This window comes from Amphiura filiformis, chromosome 6 (genome assembly GCF_039555335.1).
Source record: "Amphiura filiformis chromosome 6, Afil_fr2py, whole genome shotgun sequence".
Lineage (NCBI taxonomy): Eukaryota > Metazoa > Echinodermata > Ophiuroidea > Amphilepidida > Amphiuridae > Amphiura > Amphiura filiformis.
In genome coordinates, this window is record NC_092633.1 from 48,694,021 (window position 1) to 48,713,671 (window position 19,651).

Consider the following 19,651-nt stretch of genomic DNA (forward strand, 5'->3'; position numbering starts at 1 on the left):
AGCATATCGGTGTCCTTTGTCTTGCTTGTGTGTGTGTGTGGGGGGGGGGGGTGTACACGACGAACGCATTTGGCTTGAATAGGAGCTAAGTGCAACTTTCAAAATCCGACTTGAAGCCACTCAAGCGCCCATAACTCGACCAAATGATATCGTAGAGCAACACAAGAGGTATCAAAATGTGCATTATATTTATGATCAAGTTGACATATACTTATTGTCGTCTAATTGTGCAGTTAGACAATATATTTTGTACAAAAAATCTTTGACAATCCCCTCCCTTTAATACGTTATAATTATTCGTATTAAAAACATAACATGTTTCATTTAACAACCTACTTTCTTAAATAACTTCTCTCTGTTTAATATTCCAAGGACTAAAACCATTTACACCTTGCATGGTATCTTGATCGTTAAAACAAGTACCAGTAACCATGGTGACATAGTCGTTAACAATCCATGTTGTTCATCGTTGTATTGCAGTTTACAATCACCATATATCGCTTATTGTATCTTTAAGACATGTGTTAAAATAAGCTCACATGTAGTGGAAGAAAATTATACGTTACCATAGTAACGATATGATTGATTGAAATGGAGTCGAATCTAAATGATTAATGACTTGATTGACATGGTAGAAGTTACAGTACGCTGGATTGCCTTCAATATATCCCACCAGAAAAGAACGTGTTCATTATACAAATATCTTCACCACATGGCGTTAAAAATGGTTTTTCAAAAAACAAACTGTATATAGCATGGTTAGATACGCAGCAACTTGTTAAAACTTATTTCTAATTTCAAACCCGTAGTAATAAGTGGTATGTGCAATTTGCACAAACGTCACCTCACATCTCGCTTGAGGATTGCATAATTCATATTTTGTACCCCATTAGGAAAATCAAGGTATACAATTCTCACAATTGAGTCATCATTAGCATTAACACTCAATAATATTATCACCTCTGACGGTCATAGGAGTACAAAATGCATCTGTAGAGAACGCTCCAATTTGCCATTATTCAAAAACCAAAACCCAAGGTTCTCCTGCGTCATTATGTATAGAATTGATACGTGATTTGGTAATACTATTGACACTTTCGTTGACTAAATAATTTGCTTTCGTCATTCTCTCTCTAAAAATACCACTTTAAGTGACCATCGGATGGTGCGGTCAATCCAATCCTCCAATCCTTAGAAAGTATCAAATCAATGGTACATAAGTATAATTAGCGTTATGAAACGTTGACTATTGTGCAACAATCAATTTGTGTGGTTTTGAATAGTAATAATCGAAAGATGTTTATCTGCTCTTTTTGATCTGAATACATTCAAGTAAAAAAAACAAGATCCAAATAATTGTCCAACGGGAGAAACAGCTTTATTCTGCTTGCTTCTTTATCGATATTGTTTGAAGAGATCCATTAGGGACTTCTATAAGAAAACATACGCATATCAAAATATTTACTATTTAAACATCAAATCTACCGATTTTATCTTAGGATATGTAACTAGGTAAGTCACTGTTCTCTCCCTAGAGTTGTGTATGCTGTTCATGTGGGGAAAATATGGTTTACATTATTTGCATATTTAAATTGAGCCCGTGCCTGTTATTTTAAGACTTTCTAATACAAGGTTTATTCGAAAACGTGATTCTGTCTTAATCATATATTTTTTCCTTCAAAGTTAATTCTAATAGGGACATATAGAACTGATGTTTGCTTCTGGTTTCAAGGATGTAGTCCAGACATTAAAATAACGTATTAACATTCGCAGGTATAGCCTGTTTGGTGTATAATAGCTCTATCTAATTCTAAGTTAAGGGTTAGAAATGGATCTCTGATATACTGCCTTTAAACAAGTATCTTTCCCTTGAAAAAAAGTAATTTTAAAACTAAACCATATTTGGGTGAATGTTTTTTTTAATTGGTGCACTATCTAATCCTGCACATTATGACAGCCCGTTTAATCCAATGTGACCTCAAGAAATAAAGTTACAAGCATTTGATTAGACGAAGGTCCAGTTTTTAAAGTGACGTTATGGACAATAACGGTGGCCACACAAGATATTGATGTGATCAAAAGAACTTAATCAAAAGGAACTAAAGAAAAATTGAAACAAAAGAACCGACAAATAAAAATTAAGATTGTGAAAAATACAAAGAAGAAAAAACGAGATAAAATCTTGTTGCTTTAAATAACGCGTGATTGTTGCTCTTGTTGTTGGAATCGTTTAGCCTTGTATAGGCCAGTTTGTAACTTATATCTTCGTCCAATCAAATGCTTGTATTAAACTTTACTCCTTAAGGTCATATTGGATTCAATGGGTGTCATAATGTGCCGGATTAAATTAGTATATTTTTCTAAGTGTAAGGATACTTTTTTGGCGCAGTATAGTTATTTTGGTGATCGACCACAACTAATATACGGGTTTATTCCATGGTATCTAAAAATATCTAAAATTTATGAAAATAAATATGACCCGGTATAATAATAAAACCGGAACATTACGGCAGACGCATTTTGAGATAAATGTCTTTAATAGCTCGGTCACCCACCTTTGAACAATTTATTTTGTGGGACCCTGAGAGCACAACAGACACACCAAATTGCATTCTGAATACGAGGAACGCGATATATACTAATTTTATGGAAATTATTGAAAATTGACATTTTTAATAATTTGCCATAACATTTGTATTATAATAAATGAAATAGAAAATTTCATTATCTACTCACTATCAATGTGTTTATATTGTTGTTCACTGCGTACTTAAAGAAATACGTTGCTCTACTTCTCAGGTAAGAAGAGCTTTTGGCTCAAAAAAATTCCAAAAGTAAAATATTCCTGATTTTGTAAGAACGGATCAGAAATGTGAGAAGAAATGAGGGTATTGTAATAGCTGAAATGTTTATGAAATCTCGATTTTGGCTGATAAATAACGTCAAACATTTATATAGGAAAATATGTAAAACATTGGGGCCTACCATACAATATGTTTCCAAATATTGAGTTGTATTACGCCAACGGTTTTGATATGAAAAGCAAAAACCTAAGGCCCCATAGGATAGCACCTATACACTTCACCACATTTTCTGTTCACACCATCTAAACAAAACATGCCTCTGGCGTTAAATTTTACTCGGGTAATGAGAAAAATATGAGCTAATTCTACTGATACCAAAATCTTAGTTTTGAAGAAGAAAATGGGGGATGAGGCTGTCGATTGGGCACGCCGCACCTTTTTAATGTTGTAAAAAGCCACTAATGTATACATTTTGTCATATCAAGAGGCTCCGATATTGCAGAAATTACCAAAACCGGTGTATAGGGTGTCTCTGAAAGAACTGTGTCGCCGGAAACGTAATTGTTTGGGTATTTTATCGCCACAACTAAATAACTGGTGTGGTTGAGGAATAAATCAGCTACTACATACTTTTCGAATTTTGACCATTGATCACACCGTTCGTGAAATATAAGAATTTTACGAAAATCCCTCATCTTTAAACCTTTCCACGGACTCAAATATCAATCGTTGATCTGTATTCGGAGTGCTAATCACTGCGCATCATCAGCGCATGAGGCGTCTATTGTCATTGAAAGATATTTGACTCCGTGGAACGGATTAAAAATGAGGTGGTTTCGTAAAATTCTTTTATTTCAAAAACGGAGCGGTCAAATGTCAAAATGCAAAAAATATTCGATAGCTGATATATTCCTCAACCACATTATTTGTTTAGTTACGTTTGGTTTATGCGTTAAAATATCCAAAACATTCAGTTTCCGACGATACAGTTATTTCAGAGACACCCAGTACCAATCATTTTGATACAACCTGGAAGTTACGTATGAAGTGTTCTTAATTAAAACTTACGCATCTTTATATCATGGTTATTTGTCTTGCGTTAAAATATCCAAAACATTCAGTTTCCGACCCGACGATACAGTTATTTCAGGGATACCCTGTACCAATCATTTTGATACAACCTAGAAGTTACGTATGAAGTGTTGTTAATTAAAACTTACGCATCTTTTATACCATGATTACTTGTCTTCCGTATAGTTCATTGTGTATTACGTTTAATGCTTAATAAATGTTTCTGTCATTGAAAGGACATGTCTTGATTATAGTCATTCTAAGCTTGGCAGAGTGTATTGTTTGTGGCGAAACATATTGGTTTATTATGTATTTTATTCATTCATGTAAGCAATAGCAGACGGCTAGTATAAGATCACGTTACCACAAAGGCTACCAGTCTATAGCCACAGGTTTTTGATTATTGCATAACATTCATTTGGTTTTACAGACAAAACCGTTTCAAGTTCTTTTCTTACATATATGATATAAATAACCTGACATTTTTTTACTGCCGGTACTTTTTGTCACCTTTTGCGGAGGCGTATTTTTATATTAAAATTGGAAAGTTTCAACATTCAAAAGGACGTCCGTGTGTGTGTGTCAGTATTAATTATGAGAAATATTTTTAATGTTACACATACAAAAACCTTATCCTCGTCTACGCTCAAATATTTGAAAGTTTATGACTTTCCATATGTTTGTTATTTCTATTGTTTTTGATTTGCTAAAAACATCTAGCATTGGCAATCCGTTACGTCGTCGGCTCCTAGTTAAGCCCGTTTCCTTGTTCAATTGAGAAGATTTATAAGAGTTAATCTTCCTAAAAAGATCTGTAACTTAGCGGCTTTAGAATTTCTTTATCGAACATCTATTACGTCTGCAACCATTTTTGATTCATAAAATACCTTTGCAATTTAGATTGAATGTGAAAAAGCATTTTAATCTCTTGAAAGAGTTGTTATGTGGCGTACGAAAATTCTTCAGCGAAACAGGCATGAGCACGTAAGTCAACAGGTTCAAAACAAGTAGAGCTTTTACTATCAACAATGATCAACGTTAGCATAGAAGTGAGGATTTTGGTTAAGTTTTGCACGTCAAGAAACTTTGATTTCTGTTATTTTTTGCCCTTAAATATTATATGGCCACAAGAATGAGCAACTTTTCTATTAAATCGTGAACAATGGATTTCTTTCATCACAGTAAGCTAGCAAAACCTTTGTTTTACAATATTTTTGGTACTTTTCCATTTCAAAGTAAATATTTATTATTTATATTTGTCTGAGCCAAGAACCGGGTTTCCTAGTTTGCATTGCACTTGACATCACTATATATTCCAGCTAACAATATTGGTATAGGTTTTGGAAACTCATTTAAAATTTCAAAGTCTATTGGGATCTGTGTTCCATATTCACTTAATCCATCGGGATGTTAATATTCATACAAAGGCTTTTCAGGTAGGGGTTAATTATTGAGTTGATTCTAATACATAACCGAGAGCCAGAATTCGACAATTTATTGTTAACGTAATATCTACGTGGTGACGAAGACCGATATGTACTTTCACTGGCATTTTTATTGAAAATAACACATTTTTTCTTCAAAAATGGGCACGGAATCAAAAATATAAGTAGCAGGTTATTGTTTGAATTTGTCGTTTATAAAACACTTTTACATCTGTTCGGTCATTCACATGGTTTAGATGGATTTTTTTATTTTTGAAAAGACCATGAAAGTGTTGACAAAATATGTAGCAAAAATATTTGCAGAAAATATTTTTCAATATCATTTTGAAAACATTTAAAATATATATTTGTAGTGTGTTTTCATACAGAACGTTTTAGAACGTTTCATGACCTTTAAATGTGCGCAAAGCTCCCACTTTTGTTGGTCATTCGGGGGAAATCAGTCATTTTCGGGGGAAATCGGTCATTTCTTACACCTTACACGCCTAATCAGACTCCATTCGAGGGAACTGAACAATCTGCCCCCCCCCCCACCACTTTCAATGTGCTGCACACGCGACTGCTTTATATAAGCCGACATTTAATGTTAATAAAACGTTTTTACCAAAACCAAAAAAACCAACATATAACCTGTTTAAAACGTTTTATGTTTGCTGGGTAAAGCATCATTTTAGGCCACTTAAGGCACACAAAGGCTCACAAAAAAGAACCCCATATCGCATAGAATCCTACTTGAGCAATTACGAATACATCTGAAGAGAGTTTGATAGCCTATAGATAAAAAAAATATCTTATGCCTTAAAGTTAATTTTTTATTACTTCCGTGGTCCGAGCTGTGCGCCAAGCGTAGACACAGAAGAAATAAACAATCACGCTGATTGGCTGATCAACGCACTTGACAACAAGCCGGTTGACCCATTGGTCGTCGGCGGCGCGTAGTAGGCGACCTTGTCACTTCTACGCGATCGCAATTCACCAGCGCGTACCCGGACCAAGTATATAATAAAAAAATAACTTTAGTGGTTATGAAAAAAGGTGTTGCCCAAAAACTTAAAAACAAACAAACAAACACTAAAACGAATAAAACAAAAACGGTAGCAACAAGAAAATCTTGCAACTTCTGTCGCATTGTTTAACATATTTACGTATGTGAAGATATTTCCATTTGTCATATGTGAGGGATGACACCAGGCAAATTGTGCGATTGATAATATCATGTTTCTCGCTATTTTGTAACTGTAAACACATGGTAAATATCATTCAAGCTTCATTGTATTCATAAATGTACGATTTACACGTAGCATAATAAGTAACTACAATATTTTATTAGCCGTACTATATAGGCGAATCCAACGAGCCAATTGACGGTCAGAATTCAGTCGGCCATTACAGGGTCCCGTCTGCACCAAACTGGTGTTGTTACTGCCCAATTGGGGGGATTCAATCCGCTTAAAAATCGATGTTAAATTGTATTGTGTTATAAACTTTCAGCGTTCGTTTGTCTACGTGCACCACGGGTGATGGAATGCAGTTTAATATCCCCGCCACATCATTTCACATTTTAGGTGGGATAGACCTAAGGGGGGACCCAGCTATGGCTTCAATTGAGGTGTAGGAATGCGTGAAAATGGATTTATCTATAGTGTACACATTTAACATTGCATCTGGGAGCCATTTTCATTGCAGATTGCGCCTTCGTGCACAAGACGTCAAAAAGTGGAATTACGTTAAAGAAAGCCCAATCTTCAATAGCTGCCAGATGTTTAGATGTGTACAATAATAGTTCTCAATTTATTTAATGCTGCTATTGCAGATAATGCCTTTTGTATACTAACTCCTCGTGTTCATAAATAATTATGAAATGTAATCGAGAACAGAAAGAGTCATCATATTACGGATCAATGATATCAAAATAACCAAGATTAAGACACTGTATAATCCGGGTTAATGGTCAAGTTGTTTTTGATAGCACATACTTTTACATGTACATGATAAGAAGACCGAAAGAGTGAATTTATAGCAATATTTATTTGGATTTATTTTTGAATCAAATACCAAGTGTTTATTCAAATTAAACAATAGTATTACAAATTTATTTCAATTGCCATCAGTGCATGATCGATTACCAGTACAGTTTAAACTTATTGGGCAGGGGGAGGGCTATATATTCTTCAAAACCTGTCATACAAAGCTGCAATATTAGGAAATACAGACCGCATAATAATTAAGACACCCGTTAGTTTACACCATTGTATATCTTAAACAAAGACAGGCACAGGGTGTCTCTGAAAGAACTGTATCGTCGGGAACGAATTTAACTAATTTATTTCATTTTCAATACGTTCCACGGAGTCAACTATCTATCATTGACATTAAACGCCTCATGCGCTAATGTTGCGCCGTAATTAGCACTCCGAATACAGATCATCGATTGATATTTGAATCCGTGGAAAGGTTTTTAAACTAGGGAGTGTCGTAAAATTCTTATAATTTAAAGGCACATTCAGTGATTTGCTCATCCGGACGATCGTAAAAATCATCAAAATTCAGATTTTGGTACCTTCGTCATTTTCATAGATGTGCTAACATAACCTGCGAGTGGTTCAGCCGAAAGCCGTGTATTTAAGACAAAATAAGACATTTTACACGATTCTGTAATTTAGATACTGACAGTATCTAAATTAGCTACATGTATTTGAATGGGCTTCAATTTCGTCAGTACTGCTGTTAGTTCTTCTTAGTTTTTTTTAAAGCAAATTTGTCATTTCAAAAATACCAAATGACAATTTGAATGACTTCTTCACTTTTAAGCAATTTATAAACAATTTTAATGGGTGTTTAAGGACGGTGTGGTCTATTGTCAAAATTTAAAAAAGTATGTAATAGCTGATTTATTCATAAACTACACCATTTATTTAGTTATGGCGTTAAAATACCCAAACAATTAAGTTTCCGACAATACAGTGATTCAGGGATACCATGTATGTCATGATTAGAACCACAGTCAAAAGCTCCATCTTTTAACTCAGATTTAAGACTTCATTCGTTGAAACCGGTCAAGAAATAAAGAGACAGTGACCATTGGCGTAGATTTCTTATTGCCATTGAGGGGATGAGGTCCGAAATTGTTTCTTGAAGTATAATGAATCCAACACCTTTTGGCTACAAAATAAGTTTATGATACAATGCGCTTGACGGGTGCATTTTTTTGCCATATTGAAATATGGTACACAAATTCGCGCAAAGCACGCAAACATTGGCACTTTATATAAAATATATAGATTTCAAATATAATATGTTCTGATATGTATTTTGATTGTCTTTTACCCTGAATGTTTAACTTATTGTAAAGGGCGGCCAAAATGTCCGAGCCCTGCTCTGTTTGGGTCTTCTACTATAGAAAACTTACCCGTTGTTTCTAATAATATTTATAATATTTGGAAAAGAATTATAAGCACATTAAAATTTAAGATTTAAATTGTAAAGGCTTTAACAAAGTAAATACTGTGTATTTATTTGGAAGGTCAGTAATGTAATTATTTGATTTCCAAGTGAGTTTTCCACGATTTTATTTTGGTTTAGACTGAAAGGCAATAAGCGCTTTAACAATTTTAATATCGCAAGTAGATTTTTAATACAGCCATACTCTCACCTAAATAATATCTTTTTTTCAATTATAATCAACCATAATGGTTCAGATAACACTTTTGAATTCTTTAAATGTAATAACGCCACTTTCAAGTGAACATTTCGACTTTTAAATTTTGGATTTAACTGAATTACAATAAATATAAATTAATTCAAGATTTTTTTGAAACAATACAACTGTAAATCTTGCAATATGGTACGATTTTTATTGTAGTGGTGTATAGCTACGATTTTTGTTATGTTGAGAGGCTAAGGCACACAGCAATCCTTACAATTGACAAGCAAAACAAGTAACACATATTTTGTAATATGAATATTTGTTTAATACTTTTACTCCTACGCACGCAGAAGTTACAAGTAGTTTGAAGGGTTGGGCACAAATGGTAAATTTTTTGTAAAGGAGTTGACACTGCCTACGACTCCTTGGGTGGATTCCACTAATATTTACGACGCATCGTCAGTCGTAACTCTAATATAAAATCCTATTGAGTAGTTACGATGAATTTGAACATACGATGGGTTACAGGACTTAAAATGTCGGAAGTTATGTTGGCAAAATCCAACCTGATATCATATGAATAATACCTGAAAAATATTATAATATTTACAAATACCACTATTATTTGTTACTGATAATTCTGTGTGTTATGTACCTATGTACACCGCGAATGAGCCGTAAATGTCCTATTATTGTATTCTAAGTTAGAGTATAAGGTAATGCTACGCGTCGTGTATCTCATTTTGATAGCGCTAGTCAAATACATTTTAAACCAATCAATAATCCTATTGTTGAAGATAAGCTACTACCTATGTCTATAGAATTCTCAAATATCTCTATTCTTTGTTTGCTTAAGCTAAATCCTGTTCAAGTGGTGGGTTTAAAGTATTGTATATTCCTGAACCTCGTTGACTTGAGGATGAATTGAAATTACCGCCAATTATGACTGTTTGATATTTATTACCAGTAATGTTGGAAAAGAGACACATTTAGAACAGAAAAGGTATACCATTTTGCTGAGCAAAGTTCAACAAACCATAACCCCGCTTCTGGATGTCGTTTGAAGTTAAATGATATACCATTTTAAAGCTTATGATATATATTTTCTAAACAAAAAATAAAACAAAATTGACCGGTCGGACTTTACGGCTCATTCGCGGTGTACGTTCACATTTAGTGTTTATTGGAGGTAAGTGTTGCATAATAATTATGTTGCACTAACAAGTCGATTCTAGTCATAGTCGCGACTATCAGGGAATTTCGACTATATAATGCCCTGGTAATAGTTGATTTTCTGTAGTGTCTTCAAAAAACAATACATAAATGATGAAAATAGTGGCTTTGACTACAGTTACACTATAAAATCGTTTTTACGTTTCTGTATAGATGTTGTTTATATTGATCTGCATCACGTCAGAATGTATATTGAACAGAATTTAACAACGTTTTTATTTTTTATGTTTGTACAATGCGTTGCTTGTAATATCCGTGTTTTAAACGATAGTTTTCTGTGTTTTTGTGCACTAATGTTTCAAACTACATGTGTTAATTCAAATTCAGATATCATCGCTGTCGCAGTAACAACTAATTGATACTGACTAATTGACTGCCAAAAAGCTGAAGATGTTAAGTGATGGCTCATTTCGTTACAAACTAGAAGTGCCTTTCTTTTGCGATCCTAGTAATATATTGATATAATCACCCGATATATTGATTTAACCGTTTTTATTCAAGGCAATTCTTATTTTCTTTCAATTAGGTATGTATTTACCATTGTGTCTGTATACTATTAAGAATGATTATCTATTAATATTGTTTAAAATACAAAGACAGAGACCGAAGTATGATACGAATAAACAAAAATGACATTCAGAACACGTATAAGCTATGTGTGCCTAGTCAATTAAAATTGTATATTGTATATTAAAGACCCCATTCAGTGATCCCAGCGAACGTGTGACAAAATTTAAATTGTTTATAAATTACTTAAAAGTGAAGGATAAGTCATTCAAATTGTCATTTGGTATTTTTAAAATGACAAATTTGGAGAAAAAAAACGAAGAAAATAGCAGTACTGACCAAGTTGAAGCTCCATTCAAATACATGTAGCTAATTTATATATTTATTTATTCATTTCAATCTTTATTATATACAATTACATCAAAACAGATCGAAAAGTAGACATACAAATCCAGACAAGAGTATGGCATCAGAAAGAATTCAGTTGCCATATCTCTGCAGGAGTAAAATGGATGAAAGACAGTAAACAAAATATATTAAAAACAATAAACATTTCAAGATATGTACAGATTACAAAAGCACCTAGGAGATTGACCAGTCCTGGTCATATTTGGAGTAAAAGATTGCATATGAAGCCAGTATTGCACGTTTACTGAGGTTGGCTTGAAATTTCTTGCACAGTATTTTGTGGGGTTTATTACCCAATGAAACAGAGGTGAAAATGTTTTGAATATTGCACTTATTGTCGTCAGTAATGAGGCCTCTGCTGCCAATTTCAATACAAAATAACTTGGCGTCATAACTCTGTCCCTGAAGATCCATGATCAAACTTGAGTATTTGTTTACCTTGCGGTCGTGAGAATTTCTGATGTTTTGTTCGAACGGAATAGTTAGTTCGAAGACGATGATCTTTTTTGAGTCGCGGTTGACGAGGACCAGGTCTGGTCTCTGTTGAGTTGCCAAAATATCAGGAGGGATAGTGGTCCCCGCAACTTTGGTTGTACCAGCTAGGTCACAATAGAAGGTCCATGATGGGGCAGCTATTTCCTGAAGAGTGTCATGGATGATACGAAGGACAGAGTCATGGCGCCAAGTATACCTGCCTTGTTCGAGCATAATCTGGCAGTGGTTTAAAACATGGTGAAGAGTTTCTTTTTAAAACATAAATTACAGTTTGTGGACAATTTTTTGCCCCAACGGCTGAGGTTATTTTTTTGTTGGGAGGGTGTCCAGAAAAGAGTTGACCATGAATTTCATGACACCTTTAGGCATATTAAAATGAAAGACTTCCAAATATGATCTGCCTTTTCAAGGATGGAAACGCGCAACATGTCACCCTGGACAACAAGATCTTTAAGTTGGTTGATCCAGGTTTCATTGATCTCATCTTTGATAGACTTGATTAAGACATCTTTTTTTCTTTTTGTGAGATGACATGCCAGTACTTTCATTACATACCTCAAACTTACTTTCAGCATAGCAAGTGACAGAAAACACTGTCAGTATCTAAATTACAGATTCGTGTAAAATGTCTTATTTTGTCTTAAATACACAACTTTCAGCTGAACCACTCGCAGGCTATGTTAGCATTCTATGACAATGACAAAGGTACCAAAATCTGAATTTTGATGATTTTTACGATCGTCCGGATGAGCAAATCACTGAATGGGCCTTTAATTTAACCGTTCTAATATTAATTCATACATTGCAATTCTTATTTTCCTCATGTTTGCTAATGATTTCTGATTAATCAGTATTGCTCTCCAAATCCAGGTCGCTCAGTTATTTATATATAAAGCATCTTGAAACTAATGAGAGCTTCCACTGTTTAGGTATTACGATTGTGTATGTGCTATTAAGCATGGTTATCTATTAATATTGTTCAAAAGTACAAAGACAGAGACCGAAGTATGATATGATTTGAATAAACAAAGTGATATTTCAGAACACGCTATAAGCTATATGGTAGTCAATTAAAATCAATTAATGATCTAAACGTTTCGTCTACGTGTGAAGTACTTTGACCTTAATTCTTGGTCCAGTTTTCTTAAATCCGCTAAATGTAAAAACGATTAATTAATGATCACGTTTTACTTGATATTAAAAACAACAAAAACAATTAACATGATCCGACGTTTATATTAAAAACACAAATCTCGATAAATGACGCCACTTTTGACGATTAGTTTCAATAAGCTCTAATATTGCAATTTGAATTCGAAATCAAAATAAGTAACAAATACATAATTATGTCGATCCATGCAAAAATGTAACTGTTCTAAGAAAAATGAAAAGGGATCGCTGACCTGCATCAACGAGATTCTATACCTTTGAGAGTGAAGATTAAATCGGCTCAATGGCTACTCCAGTTTTCACCCCTCATGGCTTAATTTCTTTAAAACAAGCACACATAAATTACAATTAGATTGTATGAAATAAGTCGGCCACTTACCTAATGTGTGTGTAAAGGGTGGTGTAGGTACAAAAAAGCCCCTTCTATCCGCTTTGATTCCAGTTGCAGCAAATCACGGTGGCAAGATAAAACAAAAATCAACCCGCCCAGCGAAGATAGTTCGTTCGTATTAACACTACAGCGTGTTGACTGACTCTTTTTGGTTATTTATACACTTTTAAGTGCTATATTGGCAGTGGTAAGCGCGCAATTGCTTGTTATGAGTTGCACGTTTTGCGCATGTTATCGCTAGAAATCACCGCCCTCCGTCAAAGTTAGACCGGAAGTTACATCAAATATGTAATATCAATTATTACGTAAAAAGCTCAGACGTAATCCAGAATAAATGAAAGTAATATTTTGATGATTAATGTATGCAATTCGGGAATAAAGTGCAATGTGAGCAGCTTAAATGCTGACATGATTATTGCTTTCGCCCTACTTCATCAACGTTACTCCTTTAATTTTCAACCAGAAAATAAAAATATTCAAAATATTTCTGGCAAGAGCAGATACAAGTTGGTGTTGTAACGCAATGAAATTATATATATATATAAATAAGAGATTGATAAATGAACAAATTTACAAATAATTATGTTTTCTGTCTTGATTAATCCTTTTTCTACTGAGGTACATTTTGTAAATTAATTTAACTCTTTCAACGCGGGTGTCGACTGCAGGCGACAAGTTTCATTATTTAAATTCAAACATTTTCATGACCATATTTGAAATCAACTTAAACAGTGCATTAAAATGAGTACAAACAAGTCTAGTTTTGGTTCAGTGGTTCTTAAGATAGCTCTTGCTCAAATTTTGGGACTTTCAATGTTGAAGCATATGGCCAGCACACAGAGCATTTATTTCAAACATACAAAGAGATTTGCATATTTATTTGTATAATGGTCCTGTGGCCCAACCTGGGGTACCTTTGTGTTACATAGTAAAAAATGAAATGTTTCAAATATTTTACCCACACGTCTCATTTGAAGTGGTTCATCCTCCTGAGCAATTTGACACCTTTTTTATGGAAATCGGTTAAAAAATGAGAGAGTGCAGACAAAAACAATCACAAAGTAGGTGGGGATTTAACCCCACCTCTTTTTTCCACATTTACAATCATTCTGAGCAAGTATTAGTCTTTTAAATGACCTTCTGTATTTATTTACTTGGTTTAGATGTCTGGGAGTTCATTTAGACATTTTTTTACTAGATTCAATTTTTTAATGGGGGTTTTAGATCAAATTTACGATACGAATCCCTCCCCCTAATCCTCAACCACCCTTGGCACATTTCATGCCAAACATCATAAGAAAATAATTAAAAATTATTTTAAAACAGGATAAAAACATAAGTAATATAGAATAAATTAGCCTCAATTTAAGACCTAATTGAATCTTCTAAGTGAAGGTATACTCAAGCGAAACTGTTTTGAAGTCCAAGCTGCACATCAAAATGTAACAAAACCACCTTTTTGGTTACCCCAGTATATGACACAGGATCATATGGGTCTCGTTATTTCATCTACCCAGTGATATCACAGTAAGTAGTGCTACCAGCATTCTCCAAAATGATGTTGCTATGACAAATAACGACATAATGTGAGTACGCCCTTGTGAAATTCTGAAATTCCAGATAAAATAAAGAAATTTTGCTTTAACATGAAACGAAAGAACTATTTTTAACTATAAAAGGCCACTTTTCAAGTCCATAAAACATGGAATATGTTTACAAGAGTAACATTAAAATTAATCAGGCCATAGTGTAACACGTCAATAAAAAGTCAGTTTAAACACAAAATGGTTTGGCCAATCAATGGACACATCTATACTGATTCATTTATCTCATTGCTTCTGACCTCAAATGACCCCAACTAGTCTGCGATTGCTATCTTCCCCTTTGTCATCAAAAAGTCACCCATATTATAACATTCCACATTTTAAACAGGCTATATTTTGGGCTTTCGCTTTTGGTAAGAACGTTTTAATAACATTAAATTTCGGGTTATATAAAGGTCATGAAAACGTTTTGAAACGTTCTGTATGAAAACACACTTACAAACATATTTTTTAATGTTTTCAAAATGTTATTGAAAAATATTTTCTGCAACATTTTGTGTCAAATATTTTGTCAACACTTAAATAACGATATGTTTTATACCCTTTATATACCCTTTTTGTAATCCGACATTTAAACGTTTTCTTGCAACCTTTTCTAACCTTTTGCGAATGATGTCGAAAACATTTTGTGTTTCCTGGGAGCATTATATAGTTCGAATAATTATTTTCTGGCAGTCGACATATTTATTTTTAAATGTGCATGTTGAAAATTGAGAATTATCGCCCACTGTATGACTGCTAGTATAATTGATTAATTCAAATTCCCATTCACTGCTCACTTACTTTTGTTTACACGAGGGATTAAGAGCATTGTCATAAACGTGGAGAGCTATTGATTTGACTTGACCGCTGTGAGGTCATTTCGTTTGTTGACCTGTTGTTCACTAATTTCAAATTTGTAAATCAAATCTGAAATCAAAAAATTACTCTGATCACATTTGAGTGGTTTGATTATTATTTGTGGTTTTATATTTTTATATTGAAAATTTAAATTATTCTTGCATGAAATGGAACATTGTCTAGTGAATAACCCGCCCCTACCCTCCCCAATTATTTACAGTTAGCATCTGGGGACAGGTTACAGTGTCGGGCTTTACCAACCCACCCCTACTCTGAAGTTTAATGGTTGGTTCAAAATTAGCGCAAAGGGTTGTCCTACGATTATAACAAGTTATTTGGTGGTTGTGGTGCAATACAGCGCTTTTGATTGAATTATTATTATTATTAGTAGTAGTAGTATTATTAGTATTATTATTATTATTATTATTATTATTATTATTATTATTATTATTATTATTATTATTATTATTATTATTATTATTATTAGTGTTATTATATTATAATTATTATTATTATTATTATTATTATTATTATTATTATTATTATTATTATTATTATTATTATTATTATTAGTGTTAAGCAGTAGTAGTATTGTAATTATTATTATTATTAAATTGAAATGTGCTGTTATCATGCAACGCAAAAAATCTTTTTGGAATGATCACCAAGGAATATTTTCGTCACACAATTCATCAACATTTGAAGGTAAGTGTGAAACAATAACAAACACTAGTACAATTTTAAATTAATTGCACTTCAACCAATCAGATCGTCACTGAGCAGTTCTAATTCTACAAGACTGTGCATTCATTTACTCATTTTTAACTAATTTTCTTCAGAGCAAAGAATTGGTATTCGGCAAAATTGCATGATTCGAATCTATTAAGTACTTTTAATGTTAAAACATTACTGCTAGATGACAATAATGTTTAAGTTTAGTCAAAATTAAAACTCAAATATTCAGTTGATGTTATTCTGTTAAACACGAGTTGAATGCTTTTATTAATTCACAATACCATGCAAATGAAATGTGCAATAGAATTATTTGTCTGATGCTTGTTACGTCGGATCAAAATGATTTATTTCTAATGTAGATTATTTGTTTTACATAACACATTAATCCTATGTAAAAATATTATCATCATAATGTCGAAACTTTAAGTGAAACCAGGTTAAAAACATTTTTACCCAAAGGAAGAACGTAAGGCAGTAAGATGCACATTAAATACAATATCACCATGCTTATTACAGCACGGCCAAAGTGCAAAGCAACAAACCAAGTGAGATATGGACAATTATTTTTTTTTAATGTCGTTAAAAGTGGATCAATCTGAGACCATTTTGTAAATCAAAATCAGAGAATTTTTCAATATGTGTCCCTTTTGGAATTCATTTTTTGACATTTGACCCAAGAACTGTACTGGTTTTTTTAAATCCTTATGACGAGATTTGACCAAAATTGAAATTTTGCCCCTGCATATAAGCGGCCATTTTGGATTTATGCAAATTAAGCACTGTTCCACTACTTGGATTTTCCTCAACATATGATATGTTTTTGTGTGAGCTTTTGGGAGATGGACACATGTAAAATGGATTCTGTTGCAATGAGTATTAGGTGATTTCATAATTTGACTACGCTATATGGTCAAACATTTGTCCTTAAGTGGATCGAACCTTACACACGTAAGCTCAGATACTCATAGCCTTGCTTCAATTATATCTACGTAAAGTAAAACATTACTTACAATACAATTTAATCCTTGTTGATAATTTTCACTTGGTGCTCGATGCAACATTTACAAGATAATACTGTTTTGAAGCCTTGTGCACTGAGGTCTACATTATGGTCAACAGTTTCAGTCCTTATGCGAATTCTATCTTTATGGATCTTAATCTTAATATATATATTCTCATATGGTCAAAATGCTCGTCCTTAAGTTGATGGAAATTTATTATATTTATATTGTTAGATACTGTAGGCTTTGCTTGAATGCTTCCTACGTAGGGTAAACAATTTCTGATCTGACTTAACATTTTATATTTACCATCTCAAGTTAATCCGTTTACTTTAGTTATATGTACTCTCCCGACGAAATGTCTTTCCGCACCCCCTATAACCGCAAATACTACAAATGGAAAACGTATCAAACCTAACTGTCACTAAAATATAAACCCTTTAATCAATAATAGTCATAATTGTAGGAACCTGGAACCCTCATTTATTACAAAAATAAGGAAAGAAAAAATATCCTTATTTTGCCGTAAATTACACAGTAACATTCCATTGAAAAATGTGGCGGTGCTGTTTAATGAGGCTCATTATGACGTCAATACCCTCTTGCTATCAAAATGTTATCATGATCGACTAGCAGTTATCCCGACTGCACTGCTGGTCATCATCAACAATGTCTGATACAAACGCTATTTGTGTTCGGTTGTTATTATTATCTTGTTGTTTTTTTCGGCCGTCCAGATTTCGGACGATTGTCTATAAATTGAGCCATGAATCTACTCAAATTTTTCTCAAATTATATCGAACATATCCCTCGTCAATATTCAATAATCTTACAATTTCACGGTTAGATTTTCCTTCACTATGACATGCTTCTATCATTCCCTTCTGGTGATCGGTAATTTTTGGCACTTTGAGCCTAATCTGATGTTAAAACTGAACAATTTTGAAGGTCGAGATTAAACTATAATGCGCTGCTACTAAATAGAATAACACTGTAGTGATGCTGCAAGATATTAACAATTACTAATCCGTTGTAATCGGGGGATGCCTTTATTCCTATAGTATCACAATTCATAACCTTGATCATTTGTTATGCATCACATGTTTTAAAAAAGAATTCAAATACCACGGGCGTCATATGTTGTTATGGTGGTCGTCAAGGACTGACGTCATAATTAGCTAATTAAGCGCAGCGCCGCCACTTTTCCTATGGGGATTTTGTACAGGTTTTTCATGAGATCATAAGAAAGTTTGTTTCGTTATTTTCCAGCAATGTTTTAATGTTGAAAAGTTGATTTAAAATGATTAAAGGTATTATTGATGATATTGAAGTAAATAAATAGGTTTCAAGTTAGTATTATTTACTAAAAATTCAGCAATTATTACTGCGGAAAGACATTTCGTCGGGAGAGTAGATATTGGAAATGATTGTAGAAGTTACAGATGTTTACATTTGTATCTTTCTCTCATTCATTTTTTCTTGCATGCATTCATTCATTCATTCATTCATTTTTTCTATTTCTCTCTCTCTCTCTCTTTCTTTTTTTCATTCAATCTTTCTTTCCTTCTTTCTTCTTTCTTTCTTTCTTTCTTTCTTTCTTTCTTTATTTTAAATTCTTTCTCGCATTTCTTATACTTCATGCCTTTTGTTTTATACGTGTTTCACACAACAGACAGGTCGCGGATTCGATTCCTAGCTCGCTAAAAATAGCTTGTTTTATTTCTTCAAGTAAGAGGATAAACATATATCAACTTATATGATTTATTTCGCAAGCAATCTGATTATTTACTTTTCTGAATACGGTTTCTATTAGAATCAACCTCACTATTGAATCCATTGTTAGAGGTTTACCTTCCGGAGCCCTTAAGTTGATGAGTATCTTATAAGTAGGATACTTTACGCCTGATTTTTATATTACATATGGTCAAACATGTTTGTCCCAAGGATTCTATCTTTAGGCCTACATATCTTTATCCTTAAAGATATTGTAATGTGCTCCAGTGATGTAAGCGTAAAATATCCCTAACATAATAACACTATATACGAGGAACATCCCTTAAAACGAACGAAATTTGAAATTAAAAGAAAATACTGAACCACAATAAGGTATACTAGTTTATAAAATACTGCGCAACAAGAACAAACTTAAAATGTGATGTTGCTCTCCGATTTGTTACTGGTAATTGCACAGTGAAAATTAAAATTAAAAGCAAATACTGAAAAAAGTGTATAATATTATATGAGCAAGGTTTTTAAGTCAAGTCAACACATACATAACTGACAGCCAGTGAAAAAATTTCA

The 19,651-nt window shown here is 33.2% G+C and overlaps 1 protein-coding gene across 4 annotated transcripts in view; it reads right to left on the reverse strand.

The window, feature by feature from the left end:
* Positions 1-13,351, reverse strand: part of LOC140155525 (uncharacterized) — a 49,633-nt gene extending 36,282 nt beyond the window's left edge. For 2 of the 4 annotated variants that reach the window (XM_072178402.1, XM_072178399.1), the window contains exon 1: positions 13,159-13,351. The gene's annotated coding sequence lies outside the window, so the exon portion shown is untranslated. The remainder of the gene's footprint in view (positions 1-13,158) is intronic. The other 2 variants (XM_072178403.1, XM_072178401.1) reach the window with 2 other exon arrangements.
* Between the last annotated feature and the right edge of the window lie 6,300 nt (positions 13,352-19,651).